Source organism: Protopterus annectens, chromosome 2.part2 (genome assembly GCF_019279795.1).
Source record: "Protopterus annectens isolate FY-2018-M chromosome 2.part2, PAN1.0, whole genome shotgun sequence".
NCBI lineage: Eukaryota > Metazoa > Chordata > Ceratodontiformes > Protopteridae > Protopterus > Protopterus annectens.
Window position 1 is genome coordinate 962519056 of NC_056730.1, and position 24039 is coordinate 962543094.

At 44.7% G+C, this 24039-nt stretch overlaps 1 protein-coding gene across 1 annotated transcript in view; it reads right to left on the reverse strand.

Moving 5' to 3' along the window:
* The window catches only part of MAN2A1 (mannosidase alpha class 2A member 1), a gene marked incomplete in the record, with an annotated part of 1886421 nt that overhangs the window by 1714064 nt on the left and 148318 nt on the right, over positions 1–24039 (reverse strand).

The following is a 24039-nucleotide window of genomic DNA, read 5'->3' on the forward strand; positions in this document are numbered from 1 at the left end:
TAACACTTTCCAAGTCAAGTTTCAATGGTGTTGCCAGTGTAACAGGAATCATTAAATAATGGAAGATAATGACCTTCTACTCCTTGGGTGGCACAGTGGATAACATTGCTGCCTCATAAGAGTTCAATTTCCAATTCAATTAGGCTGGGGCGATTCAATTAGGCTGGGGCGCCTTCTGTGTGGAGTTTGCATGTCCTCCCTGTGGTCGCAAGGGTTTCTGCTGAATATTCCAGTTTCCTCCCACATTCCAAAGACATGTAGTAGGTGGACTGGACACACTAAAATGGCCACAAGTGTGAATTTGCACACAAGTGTGTGACATGGAAAAACTGGGACTGGGCTAGACACCCGGTAGTGTGAACCTTGGCTCTAGAATTGTGACTGTTGAAGTGACACCCTGACCCCATGTGCAAAAATGTGAAAAGGGGTTGTGGATGAATGTATGAAATGCTCTTTTATTCCAGTCTTGTGCAAGCAACCACAAGCTGGATTCATGTAATGGAACTGCTTCATCTCATTCTATGTTGGCAAGTTTATTTCTCTGAAATGTTTCAAAAAATTTAGAAACCGAACATTGGAGAACATCACTTGCCTCAGCAGATGAAAATAAGATAATTTATGAACGAATGTACAGTATGGCTCTCCAGGACTGTGAAAGCAGATGCATTCAGTATATGTTAATTTAAATAAGGCAGTCTTCACATTTTATAACTACATATTTTTTTCATTCCAGTACTAAAGCCTGGGAAGCTTAACTGATGTTCCTAATACTATCCACCTCCAAGCAAGAACTGTCATATGGCATTCCTTACTGAAATAAATGACACAATGAACACTATCTTGTCTTACCATAAATCAGTTAAAAAAAAAGACAGTTAATCTTAAAAAATGTGTCGCTATTGAGACATTCGTCCTCTACTTACTTTCTACTTCCCTTTCCTTTCAGTGATGCTTGACTTTTTGATATGAAACTTAATAGGAAATAAAGATCTGTTAATGTCCATTGTTTAATTAAGACATTACATCAATACCAGAAATGTAATTTAAAAGTATGCTGAAACACCACCATGCTATGACTATGGTACTCAATGCACACTGCAAAAGATGCTGTTCACACTGGATAGACATTAGTTAACCTGAAAGTTATGCGACATGAACTACACAATGCGGTCTGAAAGAAAATTCATAGCCAATGGTGAAGAGTTTTACCATTTCCAAACTTTGTGACACTAATGAATTAAGGGGAGCATACTTCAGAAACAGATTACCGTTTATTTTGTTAGCTGATCACCAGCAAAGCTATCACCAAGGCAGCATTATAGTGTAGAGAAAATAAAGAGAAACAGTTCAGACAGAACTGCAGTTGGCTGTCTTACAAAAACTCACAGTGATAAGATCTCTGCTGTAGCACTTTCAGTGCCTTTCAGCAAGGCAGTGAAAATGACAAGCTTCAAGAATCAGACTGCATCAGATATGCACCGCAGTACCTTCCGGAAAAGGTGAGAAGGCACTTGAAATGTGACAGTGACAAGGTACACTGGTCAGACAAATATGAATCTAGTGTAACTAACAGTACCTATACCCATACAACCTACAATTATGTTACACATTATTTAGTGAATGCTGAACCTGAATCGATTACTTCTGCCAACAGGAGCACTCTTGTAGACTCTAATTCAGATGCATCAGATTTAATGTTGAATCTTCAAGTGCTGGCTTGAAGCTGTAAATGGGGTAATCCTGACAAATCCTAAAATCAGAAGCAGTTCACAACATATATATATATATATATATATATATATATATAAATATAAATAAATATATATATATATATATATATATATATATATATATATATAAATATATTTATATACACATGTATGATAATCCTAGCAAACAGTCATCCCATATGAACGACTATGTATGTATGTATGTAATGTTAGCCCTGCAGACAATCTTATGTCTATGAAACTAACAAATAGTTGAACAATTAAAAAAGGTCATGGTTAACCGTACAGGAAAAACAGACTGGAAAAATATTGGGCAAAATTTATGAAAAACTGTAATGAACAAAACAAAATACTATTGCAAAATGGACCAAATTTTACAATTTAAAACCAGATGTAATGAAATAAGTATGCATACAGAAAAAATATACTGGAAATGTTTTAGAAAGACTAGAAAAAAGGTCTGTCAACACTATTCTTTGGTGATTTTATGATCTATACAACAGCTTAATACAACACCCCGGTGACAAGATAGAGCAATTCTGGGTGAGTAATGTGTCTGATGCCCTTTAATATCAGAGACAGAAGCAAATGAAAGGTCAGGATGCAAAAGCATAATCTGAGACAGCATTAGCAAATGTGAAAACGCACCAAGTTTTTAAAAGCACTTGTAATTTGGTATGTTATAAAGTACAGTTTTGTACCTACCATAAATGTAGATGTTCGAGGATCCACATTGCTGCAGTCCTAACTATTGGGTAGTCCGCTGTCCAGTCGGCCCGAATACCAAAGTATATGGCTGACGTCGGTCAGGGCGCATTAGACTGACGTCAGTACGTCAGGGTACTAATGCGCATGACCGACGTCATATCCTCAGTCTTTTCTTGCCCCAGATGTCAGAAGACCCTGAAAAGATAAGGCCAAAAACCAAAAACTCCCAAAAGACCTGCACCAAAAAATATATATACAATATATACACAATTAGCAGAATATAATCTCACCTACACAACCACCCCTAAACACAGAGGGGAAGGAGGGAGGGTAAATTGGACTGCAGCAATGTGGATCCTCGAACATCTACATTTATGGTAGGTACAAAACTGTACTATGTTCTTCATTCCACATTGCTGCAGTCCTAACTATTGGGTAGAATCCCAAAGCAGAGGTAAGGGAGGCTGGCAAATCATAAGGAAGCAGGAACTGACAACATGCCTTGCAAAATAGCTGTGGCAAAACCAGCCCTAGACTTAGAGTAGAGAGGAAGGTGATAATGCTTAGAGAAAGTATGCACTGAACTCCAAGTAGCTGCCACCAAAATATCCTTAGTTGCCACCCCCCTTAGAAATGCTGTGGAAGTGGCAGTAGCCCTAGTGGAATGAGGCCTAATCCCAGCTGGAATCTCCTTGCCATGATGGGAATAACAAAATGTAATGCAACACCCAATCCACCTAGAAATAGTTTGTTTTGACACAGGCTTGCCCTTTGAACTCAAAGCAAAAGAAACAAACAACTGCTGAGACTGCCTAAAATCCTTAGTCCTGCTCAAATAATAACGCAATAGCCTGTGTACATCTAAAGTGTGCAAAATCTTTTCCCCTTTATTTTGGGGATCTGCATAAAAGGTAGGCAAATGAATAGTTTGGTTTAAAGCCACACTAGAAACCACCTTAGGCATAAAGGAAGGATTAGTGCGTAAAGATACCCTATCCTTATGAAAAATCAAAAAGGCTCCACTGCCATAAGGGCCTGCAACTCAGAAACCCTTCTTGCAGAAGTAATGGCCAACAAAAAGCAGTCTTCCATGACAAGTATTTCAATTCAGCAGTAGCCGAGGCTCAAAAGGTTGTAGAGTAAGTTTCTCCAACACAAAATTGAGATCCCAAGCAGGAGTAGGAGCTCTACGTGGGGTCTTATATTCTTTGCCCCTCTAAGAAATTGCTTGAACAAAGGATGCGAAAACAATGGTGGGTCACAATCATAGTGAGCTGAAATTGCTGCAGCATGAATCTTAATGGAAGAGAAAGACAAACCTTTGTCCAGTAACTCAGTAAGATATTGAAGAGCCACACTCAAATTTGGCTCAGTAATCTCCAAATTGTTTGCTGCACTCCAAAACAAAAATCTCTTCCATTTTTCTGCGTACACTTTCCTTGTACTAGGTCTTCTGGCTTCCATAATCACATTTAAAACTTGTTGAGGAAGCTGAGACCTGCTGTCTTTCAAAACAGAATATGCCAGGCTGTGAGATGTAGAGAGTGAAGCTTGACATTGAGCAGATGACCGTCCCTCTGAGACAACAGGTGTGGAATCAAGGGTAAAGGCCATGGAGGCTTCCTTACCAGACTCCTCAGTAATGGGTACCAGTGCTGCCGAGGCCAATCTGGAGCTATTAAAATCATCCTTGGCTGGTCTTGTCTGACCTTTAGAAGCACCTTTGGAAGAAGAGGCAGAGGTGGAAAGGCATACACATGAAGATTTTTCCAACTGAAAGAAAGAGCATCCACTTTCCAAGCTGTGTGATGAAATCCCTTTGTGCAAAACTTTGGCAGCTGGTGGTTTAGTGGAGAAGCGAACAGATCTATGTCTGGAGTTCCCCATGACACTGTCAATTTTTGAAATACATGAAGATCCAGTTTCCACTCGTGGGGATCCATGATTTGTCTGCTTAATACATCTGCTAAGGAGTTCTGTGCTCGGCAGAAACCTTGCCTGAAGAGTTAGTTGCAGACTGAGCGCAGTCTCCCATAAAATCATTGCTTGTCTGCACAATGGGTAAGAATGTGTTCCCCTTGTTTGTTGATGTACCACATGACAGTTGTGTTGTCTGTTAGAATCAACACCTGCCCTGGAAGAAGTAACTCCTTGAAAGCAATTAATGCAAACTGAACTGCTAACATCTCTTTCATGTTGATATGTAGATGCTGTAGTCTGGCAGGCCACTTGTCTTGTATCCACTTTCCATTTAGATGAGCTCCCAAGCAATATCTGAGGCATCTGTCGTTAGAATCTGACTTGCCTCTGGCCGGGTCACAGAGAGTCCCTTGTTTAGGTGACATTCCTGAGCCCACCACAAAAATTCCTTTTGAATGCAAGGTATTATTTGAATGACAGTGTCCAAATCCTGGCAGTGCTGTGTCCACAGATTTTTGAGATACCATTGTAGCTTCCTCATATGCAGTTTGGCATTGGGAAGCACCAGAATACAAGATGCCATGAACCCTAAGGCTTGAAGGACTGTCCTTGCAGTCAGCCCGGACTGAAGAGATAGATGATGGAAGTAACTGGAAAGATTCTTTTGTTTGTCCGGGGTTAAAACGCCATCTGGGCTGCTGTATTCAGTCTCACACCCAGAAAGCACATGTCTTGAGAGGGTACTAGACTGGACTTTATTTCGTTCACAGAATACCCTAGGCATCTTAGCACTGCTATGACATATTCCAGATGCTGTAGAAGATCTTCTTTTTCTTGAGCCAGAAGCAGGCAGTCGTCCAAGTAAGGATAGATTTGGATTCCTTTTAGCCTGAAGTAAGCTATCACTGGAGCCAGAACCTTTGTGAATACTCTGGGCAGTAGATAAGCCAAAGGGCAATGCAGAGAACTGATAATGAGAATTTCCAGCTCGAAACGCAGATACTTCCTGCAACTTAGTCTTATTGGCACATGAAGGTAAGCTTCCTTGAGATCTAAAGTTACCATCCAGTGATCTTTGCCCAGCAGAGGTAAAAGCTGTTGTAACGTCAACATTTTGAACTTGGGAATGTCCAGATAAGTGTTGAGGATAGATAAATCCAGAATTGGTCTCCACGTGTTCCCCTTCTTTGGTACTAGGAACAGGCGAGAATAAAATCCTAGGCCCCTTTCCGGCACAGGAACTGACTGAATGGCCCCTATTTGGAGCAACAGAGAAATTTGCTTGTGAGCCTCTGTTCTTTGAAGAGGAGGAATGTCTGGCATGCCTTTGAAAGGAGGCAAGGTATGGAAATAAAACCTGTAACCGTGGTGAATAATATCCAGAACCCATCTGTCTTGGGTAATTAAATCCCAATTTTCTTTGAAAAGAGACAGCCTTCCTCCCAAAGGTGCTGCCAGGCAAGAATGCACTGGCAGCTGAAAAGGCAGGTCATTGGGTCTGCTTACGAAAGGACTGACCCCTGCCCTCGCCAGAAGTCTGAGCAGGGGAACTCCCTGTCCTAGGCCTAAAAGAACCCTGAGCTCTGCCCCTACCACGTCTAGACCTACCCCTAGACTGGGAATCATAAGCAGGATAAGTCCATCCCTTAGTAGGCCAATTTCTACTAAACTTGGAGGCTGCACCTGCAAAAATCTTTAACAGTTTGCATAGACTTAGCCTTGTCCTCCATTTTCTTCAAAACTGCTTCCACAGGCGAACCAAACAACACATCAGACTGTAAAGGAGCATCCAAAATCCTTGTCTTAACATGCTCAGCTAAATTCTGATCTCTCAGCCAGGCGTGCCTACGAAGAACAGAACCAGTGGCAGCCACCCTGGAGGAGGCCTGCACAGCACCAAAACCACACTGCAAGGAATGTTTACCCACCTGTTCAGACACATGAACTAAATCCTGCAACTCTTTACACTCAATACCTTCAGCCAGAGCATCCACCTTAGATTTCAACTGTGAAAGAAGATAATTCTGATATTTTAACATGTGAAACTGACAATTCAACGCCCTCATGGCTAAAGTGGAAGAAGTATACACTTTCTTTCCCCATCTATCCAAAGCCCTTGCCTCTTTATCAGGAGGGACAGGATTTTTAACAACTGAGGCCTTCACACCTTTAGGCCCCTGAGAGACAGTTTCTGGGTCTGCCCTAGGACTCTTAAAAAGATACTTATGAGCTTCAGGCACCCTATAATACCTATCCGGTTTAACTGGGGCAGGAGGCAAGGAATCAGGATTCAGGGAAGCCTCTGCAAACACATCTTCCACCACATTCAAAACAGGAGGTATAGCTAAAGGCCTATGCTGGGGTAAAAACAAGAATTCCCAAAGCCTTTTCCTGGAATCAGAGAAATCTTGACCTTCCCATTTAAAATGCTCCCTCATGGAATGCAGAGTCTCTGAAAATGAAAAATCCTCAGGAGGAGAAGCAGAAGGAGTAGAATCCTCCACATCAGAATCAGAATAAGGAGGGTACTCCTGCAAGTCTTCAGCCGAAGACTCCGAAGCCTCCGAGCATTGCTCAAAACTCTCAAACTCAGGTTCCACCCTAGGCCTCTTATCAGGAGGGGGCATAGAACCCCTAATCACAGTAATCAAATCCTCTGCCATTTTAAGCATATGTTTCTTAGGCAAAGATCCTGAAGCACTAGGAGAAACCCCCACAGAAGCTAAACTTGGCCTGCCCCTCAAAGAAGCCTTGGAAACTGAAGGGAGGCTCTAACCACCTTAGGAAGAGAGGGAAGAACAGCCACCTGAGAAGCCCCCTCAGCCTGGCCTACTTCCTGAGAGGATACATCCTGTAACAGTAAAGTCTCTCCCTGAGACTCCAAAGAGACAACTGGCAAAACCTCCGGCTCCACTGAGCCTTCCAAAGAACCGACGTCTGGGACTGTCGGATCCTCCACCCTAGGTTTTGCTGCTTTATCTTTGCGTTTTTAGCGAAGCGGCCGGAGCATCCGACGGCATTTTATAATTACAACGCTTCCCAAACACTAACCTGGCACAGTCTAACCTTCTCTTAACAGTGCGTTTGTTAAATCTAGCACAAGAGCGGCATCCAACAACGTCGTGCTCAGGCCCTAAACAAGGTATACACAAAGTATGGTAATCCCTATGAGGTATCCGTTTCCCACAAGAAATACAGTTATTCACTTTGTCTGACATCCGGTTAAATACTGAGGCAAGAAAAAAACAAAATATTCTAACGGGTACTTAGCCAACTTTGATTCGGTCTGAAACTCTGACTTCAGAAACTTTCAGAACGCCAACCTGCACTCGCAAAATTGCTTCTGCATCGGACCATGCGGCAAAAAAGACTGAGGATATGACATCGGTCATGCGCATTAGTACCCTGACGTACTGACGTCAGTCTAATGCGCCCTGACCGACGTCAGCCATATACTTTGGTATTCGGGCCGACTGGACAGCGGACTACCCAATAGTTAGGACTGCAGCAATGTGGAATGAAGAACATCTGGCAGGACTGGCTTAATCATTAAACTATCGCAAAGCACTGCCAACAAACAGATCAAGCAATGTTTGGCTAAATCATTAAACTATTGCAAAGCACTGCTAACAAAGAGATCAAGCAAAGCTTCACTTAGATGAAATAAGAAAGGGGTCATGTCTGAATGCAGGGGCACTGGGTTTGAAAATGCAAAAACTGAGTGCTACAGAATTAGGAATTAAAATGGACAACACAGGTGTAATGCTATGGTGAGTAGATAAAACAAAAAAAAAAAAAGTTATCTAATGTCATTTTCATCCATTCGTCAACTGATGGGACAGAGGCCCCAGCTAGATGAACCTTGGGTGATCCTCATGGAATGATATTCCCAAGTACTGCAGAGCCAAAAGCAGCTCTGTTCTTAGAAACCAAATCCAATTTGTAATGAGCAATAAATTGATAAACACTGGATCAAGTGGCAGCTGCACAAATGTTATATACAGTTGCTCTTAACCAAAAAGCTGAGGATAGAGCCGCAGACCTCATGGAATGAGCTCTAGGAGGCTTCAGCAAGGACAGTCCTCGTTTATTATGGACAAAGGAGATACAATAGTTTAACCATTTGGCCAGGTTAACTTTAGAAAATGGCATGCCCAATTTACTAAGTGAGAAGAAAACCAAAGTCAGCTATGTACATCCAAAAGATGGAGCATGTACTCTCCTTTATTTGAAAAATTTGGAAAGAAAGACAGAAAGTTAACGATCTGGTTGATATTGCACTCCGTTAGACTCAGAAGCTACCTTAGATAAAAAAGACAGGTTGGTCTGTAAAGAAACCCTGTCTTTGTGGAAAACTAGGCAAGGGGGTCTAGAAGATAGAGCCTGGAGTTCAGATACTCAACTAGCCGATATAGTAGCAACTAGAAAAATGGTTTTCCAAAACAAAAACTTGAGGTCTGACCTGGCTGTGGGTTCAAAAGTGTCTTGGGTCAGAGCTTGAAGCAAAACAGTTAACTCCCAAGGATGGAGTAGAATCCTTTAGTGGAGATCTATGCAACATGGATCTTTTGAGACACCTTCTTCTAAATTATGCAAAGCCTAAGGAAAAATTATTTTCACCCACATGGAAGTTTGAAATAGCAGCCAACTAGAACTTGACAATAAAAAGCTAGCCCCTTCATTGAAAACTGAAGCTAAAAAATAAAATACATCTGGAACAGGGGCAAAAAAGGATCGAGATCTCTCTTAAGGCCCGGAACACAAATCTTTCCCATTTAATTTTGTAAATCTTTCTAGTAGAAGCTTTCTGAGAAGATAACAAAATATGATTGATCAGGGAGGAGAACCTAGGCTGTCTAGCAATCAGTGGAACTGGAGAAACCATGCGATTAGTTGGACGACTGTTGAGTCACACCAGTCAGGTGAAACAGGAGGTCTAGACTGGGATCCAGTATCCAGGGCAGATATAGAAGATGAGGCCAGAAGAAGGGGAACCAAATTTGACGAGGCCAAAAAAGGTGCAATAAGGTAACTGTGCTCTTCAACCAGTATGCTTTATGTACAAATTTGAGGATGAGAGGTAATGGGTAAGCACAGAGAAGACCGACAAGATTGGATCTCCCTAAGATGAGTGGCCAGAGGTGCAAATAATGGCCACAGCAGAATCACCTACCTGTAGCTGAGGCAAATTGCTAGCCAGTGGTTGTGGCAAAGGCTGTTAGCATATTTTTTTCTTTTTGCAGCTGGAAGATGGACCGACCAGGGAACAGACAAGTTTGTTCCACGGTCAAGCTGAAAATGGTGTCCCTTTCCCAAAAAGGCAGCAAAAGCTAGTAAAAACGTAAAATCTTTAAAAGTGACTTATTTCACAGAAACAAACAGTAAAAAACAACTTTTACTTTTTGGGACTGGCAAGGTGTTTTAATCAACACAATTTCTTCACAGAACAAATGTTTAACAACTTTTGAACCCAAAGAAAAAAAGACAGCGTCCATTTAAAAGTACAATTTACTCTTCAAAGTCCATTAAAACCCAAACTTCTAACTTTAAAAACTTTCCTGAACAAGAAAATATTCTCAGAACAAATATTTTAAAAATGAAGTTCCCCCACAGGGAACTTATCTGCCCAGCAAAACAACACAAGCAGACTGTTGATCCTCAAAATCCTCAGAGGAGCTTCTTCTTCGGCAGCAGGAAAGCTTGGAGTTCAGGCCTGTCTTTTTAGTCAGCTCAGCTCAAGATGCCTGTTTGGGTGTGTAGACGTTGACCTGAAGCTTTGGAAGCTGACCGGCTATTATATGCTTGCATGACAGAACCTATACAGCTTAGGCTACTGCAGTGATCGATATGAAGAACATGTTACATTTAGGTGCATATTCAAAATCTAAGACATGTCTGCTGTACCACATGTAGTGCAGTAAATTCTTGAACAGTGGTTTGATTTTCTTTTAATTTATGTAGTGCTAGATAACTAGCTATGCCATTTTAGTTGCCTATTTTTAAAACAAAGTTAAGTTGCATGAATGGTACTTTGAAGTATAACAGTATAAAGATGTTTATTTAGTTTTATAACATACTTTGTCAGAGAGCGGCCACTGTGGTGCAGCGGTTAGCATTGCCGCCTCACAGCAAGAGGTACTCCAGTTCGATCCTCGGCTGGGGTGCCTTCTGTGCGGAGTCTGCATGTCCTCCCTGTGGTTGCGTGGGTTTCCTACGAGTGCTCCGGTTTCCTCCCACATCCCAAAGACATACTGTAGGTGGATTGGAGACACAAAATTGGCCCTAGGTGTGCATGTGTGTGCCTTTTGTGGAAGGTTGGGCGCAGGGCTGGCAACTCAACACTGTAAAACTCCACTGCCAATCATGAGCGGACAGGTGATCCGCTGTGGCGACCCCTAACCGGAAAAAGCTGAAAGAAGAAGAAGAAGATAACATACTCTGTCAGGAAACATCACAGGCTTATAGGCTCATAAGTATTTATTGGATTACTGATCTGTGAGGATCTTAAGAGGCCTAGCCTTTACATTCCTAGTGTCATTTTTAGCTCTTATACTTTGCATGCTAATAACCCAGAGATAGGCCGAACAAGGAAATACTGGGACATTTACAGGTTTCCCCTGTTCGGAAGGGACACTGGTGCTAATCTAGGGGTGAATTTATGCATCTAAAATGACATGTGAATAGAGTAAGAGAGGTACTTGACTATGATGCGTGGAAGACTTTCCCATAAAAATGGTACTCTCTGCAATAGAAACCTATCCAACATGTTCTATTTATTTTGCAAAAGACACTGATCCCGTGAGCAGCTATTTATACCACTGGACTTGCAAATATGTAAAATGTCTGGCAGAACAGGGTCTGTTAAAGTTCTACAAGTGAGGCAGGGATTACCCCTCAGTACCCTGTATGATGCTGAGAAAAGGGACAAGGCTTGAGATAGTCTGCAGTGTTACTGTGATTTAGGCCACAGATTTTTAGTGAGAAAGCACTGGGACACTCTTCCAGTTGTGACAAGTGTTTGGACAGATGAATACCAAAAGGGGTATTACATTCAATTACTGGCACGTACAGAGGAATGATTACGTTCCTGGATCGGACTGCAATATTTTTATGACAGTGGATATATGGTGATCAAAAGATGTTTCACTATCGATATACATTCAAAGATTCCTAACTACAAAATACATTTTTAGGAGTGTGTCATCAATGTGGTTATAAGGAGAGTCATGTTTGGCGAAGGATACAATTATACACCTATTGGCATTTAGTCTTAATCCATGGTTTTGACACATATTTGTTCGGGACAGGCCCTCTAGATGATTCTTGGTGCCCACAGAGAGGAGTGGCTCAAGGGCTGAACCCTACGGTTCACAGCTAGTGAGAGGTATTTGGGAGAAGATACAGCTACCCATCCTAACTTCTTGGGTTCGGTTTTTGAGCCAATTTGCTATCAAATAAGTTAAACTTTCCCAGCTAAATGCCAATCACTGTGCATCGACAATACCAGACTGTGGGAGTGTGTCAAATGCCTTTACAAGGTCTAGATATGTGGTGTACACTGTTTTGTCCTTCGCCATAGTTTCAGTAACTTTTTCGAAGCTGACCAGGTTAAGTAGGCAAAATCGGCCCTTGACGAATCCCAAACTGGCCTGGGTTGACAGTCTGTGGGTTACCAATATCCTTCCGTAATATTTCCATAAAGAATCCTTTCTATGGCCTTACAAATGAAGTTGATCGGCAGTATGGGTCTAAAATTACTCAGGTCCATTGAAGCCCTACCTTTCTGCAGTGAAATTACCACTGCTCTCCTCCATTCATCCAGCACACAAAGCCTTTTCTGAGGTCAATAATGAACAGCTTCTGTACGGGATTCACGTTGACCTCTAGGCAAGTCTGGTATGTGTCTACTGAGACATAGTGTCCTTGGCATTACATAACATCTTCAGAACTTATTCTTATGAGATTGGTGGGGGGTAAATGTGGGTATGTGATATGAGAGTATTGGAGGGGAAGAAGGTGAGGTTTGAGCTAAATCTGTCCACTAGTAGAGTGACTAGGTTCTCTTGGCCTGGACACATATTTACTATTAGCCCTGCAGTGCTAAGAATCATTTCTAAGATTTTTAACCTAATTAAAGAAGGCTCTACGGTCAACAGAGACCAAGCTGAAGACCTGAAAGTTGAATGGAAAGCACAACAGTTCAACAAATTACTTGGGTATATAGCATCCCAAGAAGTAGTAGTGGTAAGCAGAATTGAAGAATGGCAGCACCTCATAGCAGCATGTGTGAGGATTACAGAACAGATATGTGGCCGAGTCATAAATGGAAATAAGGTACATAAGGAAAGCTGGTGTTTGCATGCATAACTCCAGGAAGTCATCAAAAGAAAGGAGGGGTGCAGGAAAAAGTGGGACATAGAAAAGATGGACCAGAATAAGAAGGAATAGTGGTTACTTATCAAACAGGCTAAGAAAGTAGTTGAAACAGTAGTTGCACTAGCAAAGAACAGGGCATCAGTAGCACTCTACCATCTTCTGGAAAGTGACTCAGTAGGTGGCACAAACTATACCAGGTTGCAAGGCAAAAAACAGAAAGATAAACACCCATCATAAGGGATGCAAGCAACAACCTGCTCACCAGTCCATAGGACATCAAAGACAAATGGGAGGAGTAGTTCCAGCAGCTTCTGAAGGAAGAAAACCCCACAGAAGCTGTACTGCCCCAGACACAATCTACTATGAGAAAAGAAGAGAAACCCAAACACAGAAGAAGTAAGAACAGCACTAAAGAAAATGAAGTCAGGGAAAGCTGCAGGCTCAGATGAGATCACAGGAGATACAATAAAGATGCTGGATGAAATGGGGAGAAATGGCTCCTGACAGTATTATCTTCTCAGCAGTGTGGAGAGAAAGGCGTAACTCAGTCACTGGAGAATAAACATACTCATGCCACTGTGCAAGAATAGGGACATCCACAACTGTCGGTAGTACAGAGGAATACAACTTCTATCACATTACATAAAAGTGCTGTACAGTGTGATTGATAAACAGATACATACTGTAATAGAAAGTAAGATGGGAGATGAGCAGTTTGGACTGACCCAATGTTTGCAGCGAGACAAACCGTTGAGAAGAAACTAGAGATTAGGACAGTCTCCGACTGGGCATTCCTAGACTTTGAGAAAACATGAGGAGGTCCCAAGAAAGCTGATTTGGGCAGTCCTGTGGTGGTTTAAATTCCCAGAACTATGTACAAGGACCCTGTGACTCAAGTATGAACATTGTTCAGTCTCATAGAGACTGCATTAGCAAACAGGTCGGAGGGGACAGATCAGCAAAGTTGCCGTAAGCAGACAATGTGGCATTACTGGCAGACTCGGAACAAGAACTTCAGCAAATAATAGGGGGATGAAATGCGAAACTGAAGGCACACAGGATAAAACTGAGTACAGAAAAGACGGTGGTAATGGCAGAAAAATGGGGGAAATCAGAAGAAACTGAGATAGAATGAAAAAACAGCAGAGCAGACTAACAGATTCAAGTATTGGAGGGGGGGGGGCAATTTCAAACACAGTAAAGTACCCTTGAGCAATTTCCCCAAATGTTTTAAAATATTTAGTACTACTGTAATTGAAAGTATTAACTATAACAATGTACTGTAGAAAAAAAGTCATTTTAATGACTGTTCACAACAGATACAAGCAGCTAAAACAGATGAATATGGAACACTGTTTTCAGCATTACCATTTGTTGTCATAATTAAATTCAGTAAATATAATCACATTGAAGAACATACCAGTACAGTTGAACACAAAAGTGTTAGATGGTTATTTCTGTTCATGGACATGTGACATCTGTATTTGACTTCAGCAGCAAAAACCACCCAGGCTTCCTATCATCTCCACTGTGTATAGAAACAAAGCCCAGACTGCAAACTAGCTATCCCCGGTTTGACCAGCAGCCTGTGCTCTGGACAAGCCAACAAAAGGCTTATGCATCCTGGACACATGCAACCTGGTCTACTGCAAGTCTCACTCCTTGGTGAAGCAAAATTAGAAGTTATGTACTCACCATAACGTTCCATCTGAGTAGGTGTATTCATTTGTCTGCAACCTGTGGGTTATGGATCCGATATCGGATCCGAACCGGCATGGTTTTCCAGCTATGGATCCAAGCTCTCAGCTCCTCCCCTCACCCATAATGCCCTGCTCTACCCTCATGACCTCAGATCGAGTTTGCCAAAGCAACAATACCCTAAAAAGGGTAACAAGGAATATGCAGGAAACTGAAAGGCCAGGGGGATAGGAGGGCGGGATGGTTGCAGACAAATGAATACACCTACTCAGATGGAACGTTATGGTGAGTACATAACTTCTAAATCTGAAGTAGGATATTCATTTGTCTGCAACCTGTGGGACAGAGTCCCCAGCTACCTGAATCTTGACAGGCCATCATGGAAGGATATTCCGGAGCACCGGAGCCAAAGGATGCTCTACCCCTAGATGCAAGATCCAACTTATAGTGGGAAATAAACGTATGAGATGAAGCACACGTGGCTGCTGCACAAATATCATCTAGAGGAATCCTAGCCTTGAAGGCTGCCGAGGTAGATACTGACCGGGTTGAATGGGCATGAACACCTTCCGGTGCGGGCCTTCCTGAAGCTTGATAGGCCAATAAAATGCACTGTGAAATCCAGCGGGACAGAGAAACTTTAGAGATTGGCTTGCCCAAATTGAATTTTGCAAAGGAAATAAACAGCTGGTCGGATTGCCTATGACCAGCTGTCCTGTTCAGATAAAATCTAAGTTGCCTGTGAACATCTAGTGAATGTAGCTTATATTCACCTTTGTTTTCATATTTAGGGAAGAAAACAGGGAGGTTAATGGATTGATTGATGTTTGCTTCAGAAGCGATTTTAGGAAGAAAGGACGGGTTGGTCCTGAGGGAGACACGGTCCGGATGAAATACCAAGTAAGGAGGTTTAGCTGATAAAGCTTGAAGTTCAGAAACTCTCTTGGCTGATGTAATGGCTACCAAAAGGCTGTCTTGTAGGACAAGAATTTGAGATCCACCGTAGCCGCTGGCTCGAAAGGAGGAGCGGTCAAGGCCTGTAGGACCAAAGAAAGGTCCCAAGGAGGAACTGCTTGTTTTATAGGGGGCCTGAGAAGAAAAGTACCTTTAAGAAATATTTTACACAATTTGGCTGACATAAGAGGATTAGAGTCATGGCCAATGTGATAGTGAGAAATTGCCGCCAGTTGAACTTTGACTGTGGAACTGCTGGCACCATCGTTAAAGAGAGTGGTTAGAAAGTCAAGCACTAAAGGGAGAGGAACCGTGAAGGGATTCAGGCCTTGCCGCTCCGCCCACACAGAGAAAGCGTTTCCATTTGCTTAGGTAAACCTTTCTAGTGGATGGTTTATGAGCCGCCACCAAAATAGCCTTTACAGGTGAAGAAATACCGGGAGTCCTTATCAAGAGTGGAACTGGAGCAGCCAAGCGGTCAGCTTCAGGTTGTCCAGGTTCGGAGTAGGAATGCAGGATGGATGGGATATCAGATCCGGTATGGGATCTAGAATCCAAGGAGGATTCACCGAGTGAGACCTTAGGAAGGGGAACCAGATCTGTCGAGGCCAGAATGGAGCAATGAGAATCATTCTGCAACCCACCGAGAGGCTTTCTGAAGAACTTGCAGCATCTGAGGCAAGCGTGGATAGGCTTTCAGTAGACCGGGTGGCCAAGCATGCACCAGAGCGTCTCTTGGGGTACCTCCGGGAGGAGGTATTAGAGCGAAAAAACTGTCGCACTTGGTGTTTGAGGGAGAAGCAAAAAGATCGCATGAAGGGGATCCCCACCGTGCGAATATGCGTTCCGCTACTTGACAATTGAGAGACCACTCGTAAGGGGTCAGAATGGTGCGACTGAGCTTGTCCGCTAGGATGTTGGACCGAGCCGGAATGTGCGTTGCTATTAGAAAGCGATTGGTGGAGATTGCCCATTCCCAAACTCTCATGGCCTCTCGACAAAGAGGGTAAGACCTTGTTCCCCTTGCTTGTTGATGTACCAGACAACAGACATGTTGTCGATTGAATCGCAATTGTTCCCAAGGGAAGAAAGTCCTGAAGTGCTAGCAATGCTAAGAGCACTGCTCTCATCTCTAGAACATTGATATGCAGTAAGGTCTCTGAATCGTTCCACGTGCCTTGGACTGTCCGGCCCATAAAGTGCCCCCACCCGAGGCGGAGGCGTCCGTGGTCACCGTGGCGAGAGGGAGAAGCACAAAATGGGCGGCCTTTGTGGAGATCCGGAGAGTGGAGCCACCACAAGAGGGACCGCTTGCAAGCCTTGCTGATCGCTATGGGATGATGCATGGGGAGAGCAAGGTATGACCACTGAACTAAGGCGTCCACTGTAGAATGCATATTGAGCCTGGCAAGAGGAAGAAGTGCTATAGCGAAGCCATGGACCCTAGGGCCCTCAGGACCAACTCCGCTGGAACAGAACTTGACTGGAGAATGGCCCGCACCTGGAGCTGCAAATTTAGAACTCTGTCCGCAGTGAGGAAGGCTCGTAAACTCCTTGTGTCTAGCCTGGCCCTATAAAATCTAAGAGCTGTGTGGGCGCCAGGTTGGACTTTTGTATTTATTGTGATGCCCAGAAAGGGAGCAAGATGGAGAAAGGAGTCTCGCCAAGAGAAGTAGATGCCTTGTTGGGGCGGTAAGAAGCCAGTCGTCCAGGTAGGGAAAGACCTGCACCCCTGAAGCCTCAGGTGGGCGCTACCACTGCTAGTACTTTGGTGAACACCCTGGGGGCTGTGGTGAGACCAAAGGGAAGGACCCGGAACTGGTAGTGACTGGCTCCCAGCTGGAAGCGGAGAAACCTCCTGGGCGCCTGTCCATCAGGATGTGGTAGTCTGCGTCCTTGAGATCTATCGAGCACATCCAGTGATTTTCTCCCAGAAGGGGAGAATAGATTGCAGAGTGACCATTGAATTTTTCTTTGGGGACTGCCAGATTCAAGAGAGAGAGGTCTAGGATTGGTCTTAGTTCCCCGTCTTTTTGGCACTAAAAGAATCTGGAGTAGAACCCTGATCCGATCTGGTCTGGGGAACGGGCTGGATGGCTCCTTTCTTTAGCAGATGGCCAATTTCTGCCAAAGCGGCCTCCGTTGACGGGTGGGGCGTCTGGGAGGGACTTCAACTTTGGAAGGTGAAGGAAAGGAATGCGATATCCCTGGATATGATTTGGAGAACCCAGCGGTCCGATGTTATGGACTCCCATGCCGCTAGGTGCCCAACGTCCCCGACTGCCTCCAGAGTAGAGCAGTCGGGCAACCCTCAGGGTTGCTGCGGGCCGTTCAGAGAAAGGTTCCCTGGACCCGAAGTTTCTGGGAGCCCCTCTGCCTCTAGGGCGGCGTCCTCCCTGTCCTCCTCTGCCACGGAAGGACTGGTTGTCCGGAGCAGGCTGGGACTGCTGCGACTTCGGAACCACATCTTCTTCTGACCCTTTTGGTTCCTAGAATAGGGCCTCTGGGGTGCAGAGAAGCGGATTCGACGGCAGACAGCGTCTTCCGTCCTTTTAAGCTCTGGGTCAGCGTCTCATGAACGGTCTTGCCAAACAGAGCAGAACCATCAAAGGCGTTCAAAGCGCCTTGAAGGGCTCAGAAAAATGCAGTGACGGAGCCAGGCCTGGCGTCTAGTGACCAGTCCTGTCCCGCAGCTCTAGCGCCCTCCGTTGCATGGGAGAGTAGCCGCATAGAAGTATTTGTAACGACCTAAGAGTGGCCATACGGGTGGAGTGCAGAACTCTGTCCTCCTCCGAAATGGACTCAGGGGATGCAGCGTATTCCTTAATAAGATCTCGCTGCATCCGAATAACATGTGCCAAATAGTTCAGCGCCCTTACTGAGAAGGTCGCCGAACTGAACATCCGCTTCCCAAGCGGTCCATCATCGAGACTCCTTGCTCGGTGGGTGGACTGAGGGACTCTCCTGAGCCAGTTCCCTCTTTGTGGCGCCGCCCGTCAACATGGCATCTACCGGAGGCCCCTTACTCCAATGGGTCGGTCGGATGGCGGACTAAGGATCCTATCCGGTCTTTTGGGAATTGGCTCCACGGTGTCCGGTTCCTTCCACGCCCTGGTGGTAATAAGGTCCACCAGGGGTCGGCAGGGGACACCCAAGAGGTAGACGGGCCCGTTTGAATGCCTCCAAGAACACGGACTCGTCCGAGGAAGACTTGGGGCAGACCACCCCCTTATACGAGCATTTCCATGATGTCTCCAAAGGAGACATCCTCGGGGTGACCGTGGGGAGCCTTCCCTTCCTCCAAGTCCGTGTCTTCTGTGAGAGACTCGGGAGTCAATGTGCCTCCTTTTGCCGTATGCTTGCGAGGACCTCCTCTGGGGGCTGTCAGAGGAGTCCTAAGCAGCAATTTGCTCCATAGGAGCAACTTGGGGCACAAGCGGGCTGTCCCAGGGGCGGATGGTGGAAGCCTGGCCCAGTGCAGAGGGAGCGGGGCGGAGCGAAACAAGTGCGGGGTCCGGAGACCCTCAACAGAGCCCTCTCCACTACATCAAAAGCGAAGGGAGCCGACCTCGACCAAAGGATCCGACAATCGGCTCCCCCTCGGATCGAAGAGTGGATCGGAGCGGCGCGAAGCACTTTCGGATCCGAAGGGACAGTGCGCTCCGACACAGGCGGCGCCGAAGGAGCACTGATCCCCGGATCCGGCTCGGATCCAGGCTCCGAGAGATCGGGTCCGGCGCACTCGAGGGCAGGGTCGGATCCAGTACCAAGTACTATCGGCGCCGACCCACCCCGGCTCGAAGCTGCTCGGCTCCAGCTGCTCGAACCGGATAGCGGGTGGGAGAAGGAGCAATAGGCTTAAAAGGGTGTTGAGCTCCCCGGAGGGGAGGCAAACACTCCCATCTGCATCTGGGCCTGGATGAACCTTCTCATCATCCGGTCCAGATCAGCATCAGAAAGGCTATGGGTAGATCTCGAAGAGGCTACGAGGTAGGCCTGGAGTGCCTCCTCGATAGCCTCGGCGGAGATCGGGTCTCCTCCTCCTCAGGACCCGGTGAAAAGCACACAGGGGACGGGCCGAAGGAGGAGACCGAACCGACAGGAGCCGGGAGAAGCCGCTTGGCTGGCGGGGCGAAACAGAGGTCTCGGCCCGCCCGCTTGTGGTGCTTCTCCCTCCGGTCCTTTAGTAGCATCCCTCTCCTCTCCAGAAGCGGGAGTTTGAGTCCCAGGAGCAGGAGGGTGCCACAGGGGAACAACTGTAGCCACAGCAGTCCCGAAGGAGGCGGAGGCGGGCCGAGTCTGGCGGTAAAGACCCGCCAAGACCAGCTTGGACCTCCGCTCCCTCAGTGCCCTGGGGTTGAACCCTGCACAAATGGAACAACCAGATGTGAGGTGTTCAACCCGAGACACTAACACACGAGTGTGGCCATCAGCGGTGAGAGCTTATGGCCACACTCGGAGCATTTCGAAAAAATAGATTTAGGCTGGTCAGCCATAATCTATAATTCACTAAAGCTACAGAAAGTAACTTAAAATAAAAGGACACACAGGCCTACACACACACTCTACGCAACAGCGAGGGGAGGGAATAAAAAATTACTTAATTTAACTCAAATAAAGTCAAAATACGCTTATAACAAAGGGAAACCTAAACTTTCACTCAGAAACACTCAAAAAACCAAAAAATTCTCTGATTTTTACAAGAAATAAATTCCACTTAGCTGAGAGCTATGTACCCAAATCCAGTCACCAGCGCGGCAAACGAGATCTGAGGTCATGAGGGTAGAGCAGGGCATTATGGGTGAGGGGAGGAGCTGAGAGCTTGGATCCATAGCTGGAAAACCATGCCGGTTCGGATCCGATATCGGATCCATAACCCACAGGTTGCAGACAAATGAATATCCTACTTCAGATCTATGGTTCTATCAATCTGAGACAATGCAGTAACCTTCCAGCAATGCATGCAATCCTCTATGGAATGAGCAAGGCACAGGTGGTCCTACTGTAAGTTCAAACCTCAGCCACCAAGGAGTGGGAACTTGGACCGTCAAGCAGAACACCCCCCCATGGCTACCTACATGACAGCCTTCTGTGATTGATTTGTCCCATTTGTTCCCTCACTAGAAGAACTAATCACACCAGGCCTGATGGTTGACAGGCAGCCGTTTACACAGACTCCATGTGTGCTTAAATCATGACAACACAAACTGAATGAATGAATGCCCCAAATCAGGAAGTAGACTCAATTTCTGCTTCCTCACTTGAATCTCCTGCTGTTGGTTCCGAGTATTCTCAGCTTGTAGCATTCAAACCCTAACCCCCTCCCGACATTTCCCAGGTTTTAGAAGCTGATGTGTATTAAAATGACTACTTGTCATCTTAAAAGGTAAAGAAACGAATTGACAGGACAGTACATAGTGAATAAGAAAATACAAAAGATCACAGGAAAAAATATATTATCTAAACGTACTATTTATAGCAATTTATATGATATTAGGTAAACATGTTCCTTTGCACCATTTTGACATGAAAAGCGCAATGGCACACTTACGCTACAGTATTTGTTCTTTGGTTGTTACTGAACAGCACAATGGTGCACTTGCACTACTCTAGTCTGAGTGTTACTAGATGCTGATGCACACCAAGGACTACTTATCAGCTGCAGCTACTTTCAATGAAGATAGCTCCCAGCTTGCAGAATTCAAACTGAAACCTCCCCTTTGCATTTTGCCCATGCCAGAAGTGCTTTTTCTTCCTTTTCAGTTTGTATTCAGCTCAGAGAGCACCTCAGTCTCAAAACCAACAAATCTACAATAATCTCATACCACTTAGAGAATCCCCCGCTAGTCTAAACCCTGTGTAGAGCACACCATTAGTCTAGACCCCGTCTAGAGCAACCCATTAGTCTAGTCCCCATCTAGAGCACCCCATTAGTCTAGTCACTGTCTAGAGTACCCCGTTATACCACACACCTCCATTTTCTCTCCCCACTGTGAAAACAGTATTTAACCTAGCATTATGGATGGTCAGTTTCCCTCTATTTCTCCTACCAGCCTGATTGGCATGGATATCCTGAGGCAGTGTAGCAACTCTCTCATGTACACAGACAACCCCCTACTCCTAAATCACCCAAGTACAATTTGTGAGAGATGCATCTACACTATGAATCTGGAATTCTTGCTCTCTCATGCACAGAAAAGCAACACTGAACAAGTTGTCAGCTCACATACTACGCAAACCATGCACCCAACACAAACCATCTTATGCAGAGGTACTCACCTGAAACTTACCTAAACACCAGAGACCTTCCAAACATGAACATGCTACACCTAATACAGCACCTACAGCACTCGATACACATAACAACTCAAGCATCAGTGTCTCACGAAATAAGCATCTAAGGCAAAGCACATCTAAACCAAATTTTTTTAATCATAGCTGACTCCATTGAGAGACACACACATGCCCCACTCACCAGGCCGGACAAGGTTATAGTCAGCTGTCTATCGGGTACCAGGATCTGTCAGGTCACACATGCACTCAAATATCTCAACACCAAGTACCATTATGACTCCGTCAAACTTCATGTTGGTGTGAATGACCTGAGATGTACCTCACTGGACTATATGAAAATAGACATAATTGAGCTTTATGAATATGTGTCCCTGGCAGGTATGTCCCTAGCCTTGAGCAGGAACAAAATTTCCGATGTGAAAATATCACTTAAGTAAATTAAAAGGTTATGCTGCTAAATGCTAAAAGTTAAATCAGAAACTGCACTCTCTGGAAGCACTCCTCTCCCTAGAGGATGCTACCATCTGTGCAGTCACAGAAACTTGGTTCAGGGCCGCAGAGAGTACTCCGGCTTTGCAAGACTACAATGCCTTCCATACTTTCAGACCACAAAATGAACGTGTGAGAAACAAAGGAGGAGGGTATCTATCTTCAAAGATAAATACACCTCTAGACTGCTTAGACAAAAAAATTCCGTGGAGTTACTCCAAGTTCAACTAACTGTGGGCTACCCCCCTTTCAATCATTGTTAGCTATAGGCCGCCTTCAATGAACCAAGATACCCATGCTGCTTATTTGGATCTACCGGAGTCAATCAAATTAAAACCAAACACACTAGTCATGGATGATTTTAACTATCCCACCATTGACTGGGAAACTTACACGAGTTGCAACATGTTCACACAAAAGTTCCAGGACTTTAACACTAATGGTCTAGAACAAACAGTATGTACCCCACAAGAGGCACAAATATTCTCGCCCTGGTCCTCACCAACATGGGTGACAGTTGTACCACCACAAATATAGGACCCTCACTGGTTTAATCAGATCACAGATGAGTCACAGTTGAAATAGCTACAACACCTGAACCCCTCTTATGTGAAATCAAGCTAAAAGATTTCACCAATGTTAATTATACCCTCCTAAGGGATGGCATAAATAATTTACATGATCCTGCTCCCACAGATAGTACTGACAACTATACTAAGGTATACACAAAAGCCCTGTCCAAACACTTACACAAATGTATTGACACAGTTGTACTTGATAAGATCAAAACAAGATCCTCAAGAAAAAACAAGCCTCCCTGGTGGACATCTAGCATTAAGTTGCACAACAAGAGGAAGAAGTTGCTGTTTAGGATAAAAAAAAGAGAGGTCCCAGCACTGGAAGAACAGCCTCCTCTGCCTTAAACAAACAAACAAGACAACTTCGAAAAAAAATTTAGCAACCACAGCTAAGGATAACCATAAGGCATTCTTTAGCTATACCCATAACTTAAAAGGGAGGACCCTAGACGTGTGCTGAACTAGCTGTGGATGGTGTCGCACACACACTGCTCCTGTGAAAACAGCTAACCCATTAGCCAACAGGTTTAGCAAAAATTTCACTCCCATACGCCCCCCCCAAATATTCCACAAAGCATTCCCTCTACATACACATCTCCCCCACCTTGCATCTCCAAAGAGCAAGTCATTACTGCTCTCTCTAAGGCCAAAATCACAGCCTCTATAGGATCGGATTGGCATCCCAGGTTGCATTTTAAATAGTTTAAAAACAAGAAGTTATGTACTCACCAGAACGTTCGATGTAGGTAGTCCATCTTGCCACGCATTCTTACCCGTGGGTTTGGAGCCAAACCTTGGCTCCGACTCGGCCATACTCTAGCTCGAAGTCTTTCAATTGGCTGGGCTAAGAAGGTATCCCATGCTGCACTGCTCCCTTTCCCCAGATCTAGTTTGCTGCGAGCTAAATCACTCACTTCTCTACACACAACAACATATAGAGAAGGAAGAACATACCAAGCAGAAAGGAATTGGAAACCATACTTAACACCTAGGTCTTCCAGGATGGGGGAAGGGGGGGGGGTAAGTAAGAATGTGAGGCGAGATGGACTACATACATTGAACATTATGGTGAGTACATAACTTCTTGATGTTATGTAGTCCAATCCCGCCTACATTCTTACCTGTGGGACAGCATCCCCAGCACCTGAATCCTGAGGGGCTCAGTGGAAAATACTCCTGAACACTGTGGAACCAAAGGAAGACCTGCCTCTGGACACCAAATCTAACTTGTAGTGAGTAACAAAGGTGTGAGGAGATGCCCATGTAGCCGCAGCACAAATATCCATACACAA